We start from the raw sequence: 14,645 nt of genomic DNA, 5'->3' as shown, positions 1-14,645 counted from the left end.
TGTTTGCACCAAGACATAAGGGAAGGGCAAGTACACAGTGGTCCTGGTTGGAAAATGGTGAAGTCAAGTGGAAGAGTGGACATTCCCTTTCTGACCAATAAACTGAGGAGAGGAAAACAGGCAGGCTTAAGGCTCACAGAGCCATACCTAGTAGAAAGCAGCTGGCTCCTGGTCAGGACCTTCAGCGTTCTAATAGGGCTTTCTTTTCCAATACACTATAAGAAGTGTAGCCAATAACACACACATGCCACAGAAAGAGGGTTGGCCAAAGGCTACATTATTTTACTAGCCTTATGACCTTTCGGTCCCTCCGTCCACAATTATTTATTATATTCAATGTGTGCTGGATGCTGTTTTAGCTGTAGTGGGTAGAGACAGATCCCTATATTCTATGTTCTAGCACAACATGAATTAATAATCAAATAATTATATACATCAGGGGGTGATAACTGTTAAATAAAGGGGACAGAAAATAAAAGGGGGTATTACTTTAGAGAGGCTCTCTTAAAAAAAAAAAAAAGATCTTATTTATTCATTTGAGAGAGAGTGAGACTGCTCACAAGCAGAGGGGAGAAGCAGAGGGAGAAGCAGACTCCCCAGTGAGCAGAGAGCCCAAAGCGGAGCTCCATCCCAGGACCTGCTGATCATGACCTAAGTGGAAGGCCGATGTTTAACTGACTGAGTCACTCATGTGCCCCTCGAGAAGTTCTTTTGAGGAGGTTGACATTGGGGCAGAAACATGAAGAAAGTAGGCTCTCTGGGGAGGAGTTGTGCAGGCAGGGGGACAAGTAGCCATAAAGTTGCTTAAGGCAGGTTGGTGGGGAAGCAGAGCGCTGCCAGGGAGTAAACACGCAGAGGGGCAGGAGCAGGGCCATGAGGGAGGAAGCAGCAGGGGTTTACATCACTTAGAACCATGTGGTCCTCAGTTAAGGATCTGGAATTTATTCTGAAGCCACTGAAAGATTGTGAGCAGAGGAGTGACTTAATTCTTAAAAGGGTGACCCTGGGTGATTTGTCAGTTAACGCAAAAGTGTAATGAAAGTGAGCAGTTGGGAGTTATGTAATAATTCAGGCAGGGGATGGTCCTGATGAAAATATGGCAATGCTATATAGGAGATGCTAAGCAGTGGGATCCTGGCTCCTTCTGGACCCATGCAGAAGGCAGAACAACTAGTCAACCCAGCAACCAGGATGTCACCACTGCCTTTGTTCTTACCACAGGTTCTTCTGCTATTCCAAAAATCTCCTTCTCCCCTTCCTCCACCCAAGAGAGAATATTTCTTCTTGAGCAAAGAGAGGGGAAAGAAAGCAAAGGAAAGAGGTAGAAAACAGGATTAGACATGAGCAAGAAAACAAAAAGTAGATAGAAAGACAACAGAAGAACAAAAACAGAAGCAGGAATGCCAAGAGGAAAAAAAGCAGGAAAAAGAAAGAGATGTGTTCCATCATTCTAGCTCTTTCTTCTCCTTCCTTCTCTGTTGATAGCAGAAAAGCCAAAGAAAGGTTAATTTTTCTACAGGTAAAGCCCTCTTGGAAAACACGGGTAACTGTTCCGTTTTCAGGGGCCGTGCGCACAATGTCAGGTTGAAGGAACAGAAATATAATTTCAGTCAAGAAAAAATGAAAGCCATGGGGCGCCTGGGTGGCTCAGTGGGTTAAGCCGCTGCCTTCGGCTCGGGTCATGATCTCAGGGTCCTGGGATCGAGTCCCGCATCGGGCTCTCTGCTCGGCAGGGAGCCTGCTTCCTCCTCTCTCTCTGCCTGCCTCTCTGCCTACTGTGATCTCTCTATGTCAAATAAATAAATAAAATCTTTAAAAAAAAAAAAAAAAAGAAAAAATGAAAGCCAGAGCTGGAGGGTGAGCTGGATGCTCAGAGACCTCAACTCAACCCATCGTCCCTTCTCATAAAGCCCCAGTCCCCTGCACAGCTATAGGTGCTGGCCTATGACTCTATTTTCCCTGTCATCTTCCGGAAAAGAAATACCTCATTTCCAAAGAGAGAGAAATTCCCCATCTCCCCTACGTCCCTTTCAAAACGGCAGAGCTGGTTTTATGAAGTGTTTCATGAAGTCATAGTACCCTTGGGGGTAACCAGAAACCATTGTTTTCACACGGGGGAGAAAAAAAAGCAACCGGAAGTTACATTCTCCTGGAGAATATAATCATATCCCCTTGCCAGCGTGGGCGAGAACATTCCCTGACCATTGTAGCTTTTTGATACTGTCACTGAAGGAAATGTTGGTCATAAATCCTGATGAAAGATTACAGGAGCCATTTCCACTTTGGAGCATTGCAATGTGTTTAAGTGTTTAACATAATCTTAAAACGCAATAACAACCTTCCTCTAATTTAATCTTCGGTCTTCAGCTGTCAACACAGATGCATTAAGCTGGTAAACGGCGAAAGGAAAAAATAAAGAAGTGGTTGTGCAGGAACCAAAGATACTTTCATTTCCCTCAAAGCCAGGCTTAATCAACAGTTTCAAAGAGGCACACAAGAAGACTGTTTGTATGAAATTTTGCCAGAAGGAATTAAGCTGAAAAAGAGTATTTTCCCTTTAGAAACTGCAAAGTTCCAACTGGGACATCTTATATAATAGATCCACTTCTTTACTGTGAACATGCAATCTATTTAGAAAACTTACTTTAATAAATGAAAAACCCAAAATAAAGGCAGGGCAAAACCAACACTGTCCACTTCCATTGCTTTCCAGTGTTTTCTGTACTCTCTCCCTCTTCGTTGCTTATTCTCTCCATACTCTTCCTTTTTCTTGTCCTACCGAACCCCGCATTCTCAGAAGCATTTTCAAGTTGATCCAGAAAAGACGGTCACCACAGCCAGGCCTGCTCTCACCTTCTACCCAAACTCAATGAAAAACCGTTTTTTGTTGTTTTTTTTAGCCTGGAATTTTGAATTAAGTTTTGTTGCTTTTACCTCCTCAGAAAGACAGGATGAACTTTTTCCTGGGCTGAGGAGTGGGCTTTCGAAGGAAGACCAATAGCCTCCACCGAGTTCTGAAAATACACAGACAGTGGGGCCTTCTCCATTTGAGCTAAGGTATTTACCTCTTCTTTCTCTCTCTTTCTCTCCTCCTCCCCCACTCCCACCCCCCACCCCCGCTGCCTGCCACACACACAAGTCTATTGGGAGAAAGCCTTTGGGTTTTATCAGTCATTTTAACTCTGGAAACTAAGCAACTATCATTTTGGCAGAGTATCCTCAGGAGTTGAAGGTCAATATGCAGCTGGCTGCCTCCTACAAATTAGGTGTGCTAGTAGCTTCTCATTTTTTATCTCCTCCTGGAGCAGAATCCAGCTGAGTACATTAGATGTAAGAACAAGGCCCAGTATTCATGGACTTTGAATCATCACTTCCTAGATAGTCCACTCTCATATCTCAGAAACCAACTGGCAACAGCTAGACAAGGTAAGGAAGTCATGGGAAGGAAGCCCATAAATCACTGACCAATGATGTCAGAAGAAAGGGTTTCTGGGTAACATGTCAGAGCATTAGAAGAATAGAGCCATTTAATTACACAACGAATTAAATTACATTTTATTACACTAATTCATATAATGAGTAATACTAGACTCCCATAGGTTTTATAATTTTTTTTATAGATTGTTTTTTAAAGTAATCTCTACACCCAACTTGGGGCTCAAACTTACAACCCCAGATATCAAGAGCCACATGCTCCACAGACTGAGCCAGCCAGGTGCCCTGGTTTTGTAATTTTTAAAAAGCATAGCCTTCCTCATCCTCCTCTCTAACCACCTGAACTATTTTTCTTCCCTGAAGCATCCCTCGGGGACAAGAATTTATAAGGAATCCCCAGAGAAGTGGAAATCTCAAGTGACAAAAAGATGGCATTATTGAAAATGAATATTCCACTTGAAAGGATACTTGTGTGAGATTATTTTGCTAATGTGGTTCTTTCATAAATTAAAAATAAAACAAGCTTCCTTCAAAGTGAGAACCTATCTCTTCACTAAAAAAGGCTAGTTTATTTTAGGAGCAGCCAGTAAATACTACATGGTCATTCTTTCTTTTTTTTTTTCGGGAAAAAAAAAAAAGTGGTTTCCATTTTTATTCAGCAGCATTATTTATTATTCACTTAGATGTCAAATATGCATTGCTCGTGTGTTCAGTTGAAATATGTTGGACAAAAGCTAATATGTTCAATAATGAAAAATTTTATATATATAAAGTTTGTATATATTATATGTATAGCTAGTATATATTAGATATATACATATAAATACATATGTAATACATACACATACATAGACACATACATACACAATATATATTATATTGTATATATAGACACACACAATATGGTTTACACAGATAGATACAGTTTCGCACAACCCAATGAAAAGCCTAGAAGAGCTACTGCTTTTGAACCACAAAGGTATGAGGAAAATATAAGTGTTTCTACCAGTTCAAGTATTTCCATGATCCTTCTAGCAGATACTGCTCGTTGAGTAATCTAACATTTTCTCACCTCTTTCCTTGTTGCTTTCTTGTCACCAGATATTTGCCTTCTCCACTTCCCTTGCTACTGGAGAGGTACCTGGTCAAGGCCTGGCCAACACGTCATAATGACAAATTTGCTGGGGACATCCCAGTAAAGTTTCGTTTTTCCAACAAAAGGCTGGATGATGCTGGCATGTTCTCTTCTCTTTTTCTTCTTCCTTGAATATGGATGTGACGCCCTGACATGCAGCGGCCATCTTGTCCCTATAGAACGATGAGCATGAGTGAGGAAGGAAATGCACTGAAGATGGCAGAGCTAATGAGAGAAAGAGAGGTTCCTGGCTATTACTCAGCTATCCCGCCAACTGCTTCCTTTCAGAATGCACCCAGAAGCATTCTTAACTGACATAGAGGCTCTGAGCCCTGGACATACACTGAAACAAAACAAACTCCAGAGCTCCAGGGTGAATACAAGTAATGGCAAGATGGAAAGTGACAGATAAGAGGAAAGGGAAAGTAGGGAAACATTGTCTAACTTGCCTGGTATGACAAGAACTCAAAAGAGCCTGAGGAAACCTCATAGCACTTTGACTTGATGTTCTTTTAAGAGTTAAAGTAAGATTGGGGGGGAAATAAAAAGTCTTCAAACAACCGCATCTTGTCAATGGGAACAATCTGAGAAATTAGCTAAGTAGTCTAAAAGCAGAACCAAGGGGTGCCTGGGTGGTGCAGTCGGTTAAGTGTCTAACTCTTGGTTTCAGCTCAGGTCATCATCCCAGGGTCAGGCTCCGTGCTCAGCATGGAGTCTGCCTGAGATTCTCTCTCTCTTAAAAAAAAAAAAAAAAAATCTTAAAAAAAAGTTTTAAAATCACAACCAAAAACAAGCCAAACCAAAACCCAACCTGATCAGCCCACTACTCACTTGCTTAGAGGAGAACAGCGGGGGAAACAGGAGTAGAAAGCCGAAATGGAGGGAGGATGAGAAGAAGAAAGAAGGAGTGGTTTTTGTCCCTTCGCAGGCCCCCAGGGAGAAGCCTGCTATTGCACCAATGCTAGTGCTTCAAGTATATCCGCTAGGATTCCTTTACCATTTTTGTACCTACTACATTTTTTATGCACACAGACTCACAGGGTGCTTTCACTCCTAACAGTCGGAACCTGGGTCTCTCAGTCAGAGGACTGCCTGTAGTTCCGGGCCTCCCTTTGTTTGTGTGCGCAGGAGGCCCTGAGAGCCTGGGGATTTGTGCACTCCCGAGAGAGCCTTTAGCCACTGATGGGCACAAGACTATAAATACTTCAGCTTCCTCCTCTCTGTTTGAGACAACACCTTCTCCAGAGACCGCCTGCAGCTTTGAAGCAGTCCTTCCTTGATGAGACCATGCTTGATACTGATCTACTGACCAGCTTCCTTCTATTCCTCATCGAACCTCCCCACTGCCTTATTATGTCATCCCAAGAATTTTTCCTAATAAAACTCTTCAATTAAATCTCAGTCTCTGGGTCTGCCTCTGGTGAACCCTGCCTAAAATGCCTTTTCTATAGGATATAAATAAAATGGCTCACTGAAGGCCAGCAGAGCATAAAAGCGAAAGAAGTTAGGTAGATAGTGAGTCAAAAAGAAAATGGGAAGTTTTGCCAAAAGTCAAAAATATGAGCCATAATTCTTTGGGCTGCCCACGCAGGCCTGATTGTCACTAGAGTGAGACAGCAGTAATTTCCACAAAAGTACAAAATAAATTCAATATCCTTACTAAACATTAAGCCAGTTGTACCACTTGAACAACAAAAGCTAATATTGCTTATAGCCAGTAAGGGGGGTCAGCAAAGAATGGAGAGCAGAACGAATACCATAGCACAGATGGAAAGTGTTCCGGAGCCCGGCCCTCTTCCTTTCATGGAGACACAAGAGGAGATGCAGAGCTCTCTCTATTTATGTATGATTTTTTTTCTAACTCAAGTGAGTTATTAGCTGCGAGATTGAATTAAACAGCTCTGTGTTATCTTTCTGGTTAAGGAGCTAGCCTCTAGTGACTTCAGACTCCAACCTCACAATAAGAAAATCAGATGATGGCTCAGATGATCTGAAAACTCATGTGTCTTCATGCTTGACCCTGCTTGCTGCATGGGGAGTGATTTTAGAGAGAAGATAGCAAGTCGGTCATCATGGAACCAAGTTAATTACATCGACAAGTAAGGACCAGTTTCTGAGGCTTTGGGAAGACTGGTTTCACATAAAGAATAAACCTTTTTTTTCTTCTTCATTTTTAATTAAATAAAGAATCTGAGAACTAAAAGGCCAAAAGAAATAGGAAACCATTGTATATAACATGAATATCAATATGTCTAACAGGTTCATTCCTAATTCACTACTCTAGAAAGAAAATATTCTGCCTTCCTGACAAAAATAAACAACTTCTAGAAAATTTTAAACCCCTTTAGTAAGAATAACACCTTTAGTAACTCAAAATGCTAACTGACCATGTAGGTATCACCTGAGTTGAACAGACATTTCCAAATTCAATGCTGCTCCCATTATTAAAGTAGGAATAACATTTAGCATTAAAAAAGAAGAAGAAGAAGAAGGACACGGTGCCTGGATGGCTCAATGGGTTAAGCCTTTGCCTTCCGCTCAGGTCATGGTCTCAGGATCCTGGGATCGAGCCCTGGATCAGGCTCTCTGCTCAGCAAGGAACCTGCTTCCCCTGCTCTCTCTGCCTGCCTCTCTGCCTACTTGTGATCTCTCTCTCTGTCAAATAAATAAATAAAATCTTTTAAAAAAATTTAAAAAAGAAGGATAAGTGGAATGAGTCAACAGAAAAGAGATGAACTTGGACCTTTCCGTAGGGCTTTATCAAATGTACTTTTAGTCTAAATGATGACAGTTTGTGATTAGTCCACAGGTTGAATTGATTTCAAAATGGATTATATTAAGGAGATAAGACCAAGTTGGGTAAGGTCAAAAGTTTACTTTTTATGGCCACAGTAGGTCACTTTGCTTTCTGTACTTTCATTTTTTTGCTGAAGTATAAATGCATAGATCTTATATTTGCAGTTTGATAACTTTTGACAAATGTGTATATATCCACATAACCTTCACCAAGATCATGATTGAAAAAATTTTGGTGCCTCAGGAACTTTTCTCATGCCCCTTTTCTCAGTCCACATCTTGCCTCTCAGAGTAACACTCTATTTCTATCACCAGTTTTCAGCCTTCATGTCAATTATATCAAGCAATGTGTTTTCTTTTGTGTCTGTCTGCTCCTGTTCAGCCTAATGTGATTGTGATTGTGATTCATATACATTGCTGTATGCAATGCTAATTTGTTCATTTCTGTTGCTCAACAGTACTATTCAGTCCTACAAATGTGCTACAATGTATTTTCATATTCCCTTGTTAATAGACATTTGCATTGTTTCTAGTATTTGGTTATCATGCATTGGGTTGCTTTGGACATGCTCACATAGGTTTGTTTGTGGATATGTTTTCAAGTCTTTTGAGTGATATCTAGAAGTAGAATTTTTCATTGTAGAATAGGATCGGCCTTAATTTTATAAGAAACTCCAACAGTTTTCCCAAATGGTTGTACCATCATCCATTCCTCCCAGTAACACAGAAAGGTTCCAGTTACTCCACATCCTTGTCAAGATTTCAAAATGAGGGTCTTTCTAATTTTAGCTACAGAATGGATGGTATAGATAGAAATAATTTTGAAAAACAAAACAGACTCATATCTCAATTACATCCGTCCCAATTTGCAGTGAATTCTTACCCCCTTTGTAGTTTTTCCTGATACTACCTCCTTTGCATTAATTATTTCATCTCTTGGCCAGCAAGAGTAAGTTACTGTTTGAAGGACTGTGGAATGAACTATTCCAAAACAGATGAAAATGTTTAAACATTCCTGTTGTTTTGTATTATTTCTACCTCTTTATTCTTTCTGTTGTTCTATTGAACAAAAATTCTCATATTAACACCTCTTTTCAAAATGAGAAATGCCTTAATAGAAGAAGCTAATTTTTAAGTGGTATGGATAGAGAGCACAAATTTCTACACACCCCCACCTGGTTCTCCAAAATCATAGAAAGTATTTTCAAGAACACATTCTCATTATGATACCATATATGCAATCATCATGTTCTTAAATTTAAGCCCTATAGAATGGGTCATGTTAGATAGATGTAGTTTCAGAATAAATCCTAGGTTTTGGGGACACCTGGGTGGCTCAGTTGGTTGAGCATCTGACTCTTGATTTCAGCTCAGGTCATGATCTCAGGGTCATCAGATCAAGCTCTGTGCAGGGCTCTGTGCTGGGCATGGAGTCTGCTTAAGACTCCCTCTCCTTCTGCCATTCCCCCAGCTCGTGTGTGCTTGCTCTCTGTCTCTGTCTCTCTCTTTCTCTCTCTCATAAACAAGTAAATAAATAATACATAAATAAATTTTAACCTCTCTCTTCCTTAACTTATCCACATATAAAGCAGGGATGATAATAATAATATCCACATCCTAGAGATTATGAGGAATAAAGAGCTAATATGTAGTAACTGTTCAAAATTGTGTTGAACGCATTTTAAAAGCTACATAAATGTACTATTATTATTCATTTGGAAAGTATTTATTAAGTGTGGTCTAATCGAGTACAAAGATTATAGGTCCCATTTAAGTTCAGAGGTAAAGGACGCAGTTGGTTGGTGATGTCTGCCATGATGTGTGTTGCAAGTGTATGGGGAGGGGTTGATTGAATTGCAGTACACATGCCAGATATTGGTTACCTTGATTGAGGCACTCAGAATAGTACCTTGTTTTTGAAAAACTCATGCATGTGATGTGGAACTATGCTCAAACTCATATTAAGCCAGAGGTTGTCCACTCATGGCCTGTGAGCTAAATATAGGCATGGGATGCAGATAGTGGCTAACCCAATGATTGGCACTAAGTAGATGGTCAGTAAAGATTTCCCAAATGAACTTAGTGAGCAAATATGTGAATAAGCATTTCTATACCATCTTCCTTTTACTACCTAATCATTTTCCCTTTCTATGGACTGGAAATTTGTGTTAGCTTCTAGATATACCTTATTCAAGGAACTGCAAGGCCTAGTACAGTGTGGTATATGCGAAGAGTAGGTACTGAATAAATTGAGTTCTCCTCATAACCAGCAATAGATTTAGGAATAGATGATAGATTAGAAACAATCCATTAGGCAATAGTTGGTAAAATTTAGATATGGGGAGACCTTGACTGATGCCTCAGCTCTGCAACTTGACTAGCTCTGTAAATACAGGTAAGTCAGCTGACATTTCAATTTTCTTATCTGCAAAACAGAAATAATAATTCTTACCATAGAAGATGTTGCAAGGCTTGAATGAGCTAGCATATGTAAAGCATAGAGGCACTCAATAAATGCTAGTTCTCTCTTTCTTTATACTCTATATTTGTTGAAAACTAAAACTAGCAGAAGAGTAGTAAACTGAACATTTTTGTTGTCTCTCTCTCATTGGATAGCAACTGTGACCTTTGTCATAGAAGGCAACTGATTTCACCTCCCGGTCCAGGTGTGGCTCATGTTTGGTTAGCCCACTCTCATCCCTTTTGCTAGACTAACTGGTTTTTTGTTGTTGTACAATTATTTTAATAAAGTAAAATAGTAAATGAAAATATAGTAATACTATATGGTATTATATTATGTTATAATATACTGTATATTTTTCATAGTAAATGAAAAGTATAAAAAGCAAAGCTAGCTCCTCCCTCTTAGGGAAGCATCGAATTAGTTCGTAGCCCCAGATTAGTGATGCAGTAAGTGAACAGTCTACAGATGAACGGGCCGGGCTGACTGTCAGCTGAGGCTAGAAGCCAGGCTCCCCTACAAATCAGACCCAAGTTACCACTGCCCAAATCGCAGCTGTGTGAGAATGAACACCGAGGAGGCAGAACCTTCCAGTAAATCTGGGCACTGGTAAAAACATGATTTAAGTCATACTAAAAATAGTGTAACTGTGGTGTAGCTTTCATCTCTCCCACCTCCAGCTAAGGAATGGACAAGATAAGACACGAACTCGAAAGCATGAAGCCGTTTAGAGCATTTATAAACAGCATAGGGCACTAGCAAGCCAGCGCTCCTGGATCTCCAAAACCTTGAATTGCATCCCCCCACCATGCCTGTGGCACTTCCCCCTCACCAGAGCAGGTAGGATTCGTTGCCTGCGGGCGCACAGAGAGCAGACGGCCCTGTTCCACCCACCCAGGCCGTCAGCCCTTGGGGAGTTGCTGGTCTCGCAATTGGGAGCAGGGCGTGGTGACCCGGGGCGCCTGTCGTGCTGTCTGTCAGTGGTCACCTGCGGACACCTTCGTGCTCTGCAGCCTCCACATCTGCGGCTTCATACCCTCCGCTCCTGGGGCGGCACTTACTGCGGGCACCGCCTGTGGCCCATGCCTTGCCTCTCCCCATGTGGAGTCTCCTACTCCAATCCACACTTTGCACATGCACCAGCCCTCACCATGGTCCCTGCACGGGGGAATCCCCCCTCATAGTCCAGGACCCCCTGTGGCTCCTCTGTGCCCAAGGGGTGGTCAAGGGCTCTAGGCTGCGGCATCCTCTGCAGGCCTCTGGGGGAGGGCGGCAGCTGCTTGGCATTGCGGCCACCGTGGAGGACAGGAGGCCACGTTCAGTGACTGGTTGTTGGTGCAGAAGGCAATCAGCACATGGCATTTCTCCACTGCAGGATACGATACAGGAATGGGCAGGGGCCCAAGTTATGGACAGTAATGCATGAGAAGAGGCTCTTCTGGAGCTTTTGGGAAATAAATATTCTTTCTGTCACAAAAAGAGTTCCTACAACCTGCTTATTTCACCCTGAATACAAAAAAAAAAAAAAAAGATAATGAAGGACTGGTGGCAGCCATAAAATGGCACTGACACACATACCGGGGCTTCATGGAACTGAACTGAGATCGTGAGGTCACTGATCTGCCAGAGGAAAAACAGCTTGGACACCTCAATTACCTCTGGACTCTGCTCAAGTGAGTCCTGATATTACCTGCATTGTTTAAAGCACTTTGATCTCAAACCTAATAATGCCTGTGATCTCATGTAAGAACCAATACGGAAACCAAGGTCACATTCCATCCCCAGCACTGGTCCTGGGTCAGACTATAAAGCCACTTAAATTTGCCTCTAGGCATCGCCCACCTCTCTGCTGGTTTTCTATTGAAACTCTTCTTCCTTTCCTCACTCTATCACCCCTCCAATTCTGATACCATTTTTTTTTAAAGATTTGATTTATTTATTTGACAGAGATCACAAGTAGGCAGAGAGGCAGGCAGAAAGAGAGAGGAGGAAACAGGCTTCCTGCTGAGCAGAGAGCCCGATGTGGGACTTGATCCCGGGACACTGGGATCGTGACCTGAGTCGAAGGCAGAGGCTTTAACCCACTGAACCACCCAGGCGCCCCCTGATACCATTTTCTAACCCTGTTTTCCCCTCTCCTCTCTCACTGGAAGAAAAGTGGAAAAAAAAAGTAATAATAAGACAAAGTACAAAGTACACTATCTCAACAAACTCTCAGTCGGGGGAAAAATGGGGCGGAGTCTTATTCATACTAAAGTGTAAGTGACTGATATATTTCCATGTAACAGGAGTAAAATTACAACAAAATCCGATGACCCTGATAATGGTGAGGTTGTTAACATTGTCTATAGTAAATCAATAGGCACTACTGTCCTTGAAGCCTTTCACATCATGTTGTGAAAGCAGCTACCATTTATACATCCACAGCTAATGTGTCTACCCCTCCACCTTATTTAATTTTTATTTTAGGCCTGCTCTATGGCAGCATCTGGAAGAAAGCCATGGCATCTTCATCCTACTGAGATCTTAGAACCTAAAAATAACAGAGGAAGTGAGCAACTGGAAAGCATCCCATCATTAAATATTCAGAAACCAGAGCATATCTGATTGTGTCACCTTATAAAGTCTCTGCCCTTCAGACGTCTACAGGATCAGAGCTGAGTATGCCAGCCAGTGGGACAAACACAGACAACGGTGTCCCTTACTCCTTGCGCTTGGACTGACCCACTTCTTTTACATTAGGATTTTAACTTCTTTATCCACCAAAATGTCCCCCATTCTCACATTTTAACTACAGGACCAGCACCTACTTTCTTGCTCCCTTTGTTTAAACAGTCAAATTCTGTGGTCAACCAGATTGTTAAATCCAACTTTCTAGGGTTGGACATTTGTCCTGTACAAATTGCACAAAATTTCAAATCCTTGAAGTAGTACCTTCCAGGGGTGTGGGTCACCCAGTGAAGATCCCATCCTAAGACATTTAGGACCTGGTCCTACCCATTTCTCTAGACTGTGCTTTAACCACATCCTTCTTAATTTTATCTATTTGGTTAGATTTCCGAATTCCACCATGTAAAGCCCTAAGGGGTCTGATTCCACATCAGCTATGCATCCAAAAGCCTTCAGATCTCATCAAGTATTCTTTGGCATCTAGAGAAGAATCCTTTTTACCTCTGTTATGTGCTTTGCATAAGCTGTGTAGCTAAGACCACAATGTCTCTGAACCTGTGTGATTGGGCGATCTTCTGGGTCCTTACAGTTAACCAAAGTCTCCCTCCAGCCTGAGCCCCGCTTTGACCATCCTCCCCCAAGCCTTTATCCTCACACAGAGTGAGAAGCCCCTGGAGACTGTGGTTTATCATAGCCTTGCTGTGAACACAGCAGAACCAGAGGCAGGATGCGGCAGAATCTATTTGAGAATGGAAAATCCAGATCCAGGCAGATGAATGTTGTATTCGGAGGAAATGCCATCACATGACCAAAGTTCCTGCTCCGAGGAGAGAACATACAGATGTTCACATACCAAAGAAGTCATGGTGCTTCCCACTGGATAAAGCAGCACTTAGTATTTCCCGTCCTTTGCAACCCTCAAGCCATAGGAAAACTCAGGCAATCGAAAGGAAATGAGGCTCATGAGCAAGGACAGAAGGTTTTTCTGTATCCTAAGCAATACGGTTCCTTTCTTTATATGTTTGACAACCATGAGACAGGAGGAGAAGGGTATTTATTTAGTTTTCATTAATAATGACTTTTACCTTTAGATGAGGGAAATGTATCATTGTAGTCATAATGTGATTTCAGCAGAACATTTGATACCTTCTAGAAGATTCTGATTTTGCTACTTAAACATATTTGAGCTAAAAAAAAAATAGCATTTCTCCCTTCTTTCCTTCCTACTAACCTTCCTTCCTCCCTTAGGTGACACAGAACGAGCTGGGGTTATTCTGTGAAGATAAAGTTCAATTGCACAAACATTTGTTAGGTTCCTACTCTGAACAGAGGCAAGTCCTGTACATACATAAGAATGAACTAGAAATTGGGGCGCCTGGGTGACTCAGTCAGTTAACCAGCTGCCTTCGGCTCAGGTCAGGATCCCAGCATCCTGGGATCCAGTACCACATCAGGCTTCTTGCTCGGAGGGGACTGTGCTTCTCCCTCTGCCTTCCACTCCCCTGTTTGTGCTCCCTCTCTCTTGCTCTCTCTCTCTGGCAAATGAATAAATAAAATCTTTTTTAAAGAATGAACTAAATAGAAATACGCTCTTAAGAAGCTTCACGTAGTTAAAGAAGGACTAAAACAAATGGATGGCAAATGACTTTAGTATAAAGGAGAGTAATAAAAATTATGACCTCAGTGGTATGGGCTCTCAAAAAGGGGAGAGTGTCATGTAAGGCATCAGACCTCGAAGGATGGACAGATTTTAGAGCAACAGAGTGGTAAAGCACAGACTCGCTGGGTTATTTCAAACCATCCTTTGAATGGTCATGATCATTGAATTTGACTGCTCATGGGTCTTGGCAAGTATTTGGGCATCACCTTCAAACCTGAGAGGTCAATTTTCTACATGTTTCAATAGGGAAGAAACCATATACGTATATTAAAGAAATCTCTAAGCCCAGCATGAGTCTGAGACTCGCAACACTGAGATCAAGAGTCACATGCTAGCGACCCAGAACTGCATAATTTTTAAGGGAAGGTTTTAAGGGGAGCCCAGACATTCTTCAGATGCCCTCAGAAACCTGGCTGGGGGTCATGGCGGCACAGTAATCTGGCTGGTCATATTTGTAAAGTCCAACTCTAGAGGCTCGATGAGAAAAG

This window comes from Mustela erminea, chromosome 1 (genome assembly GCF_009829155.1).
Source record: "Mustela erminea isolate mMusErm1 chromosome 1, mMusErm1.Pri, whole genome shotgun sequence".
Taxonomy (NCBI): Eukaryota; Metazoa; Chordata; class Mammalia; order Carnivora; family Mustelidae; genus Mustela; species Mustela erminea.
This window is presented reverse-complemented; position numbering follows the sequence as displayed.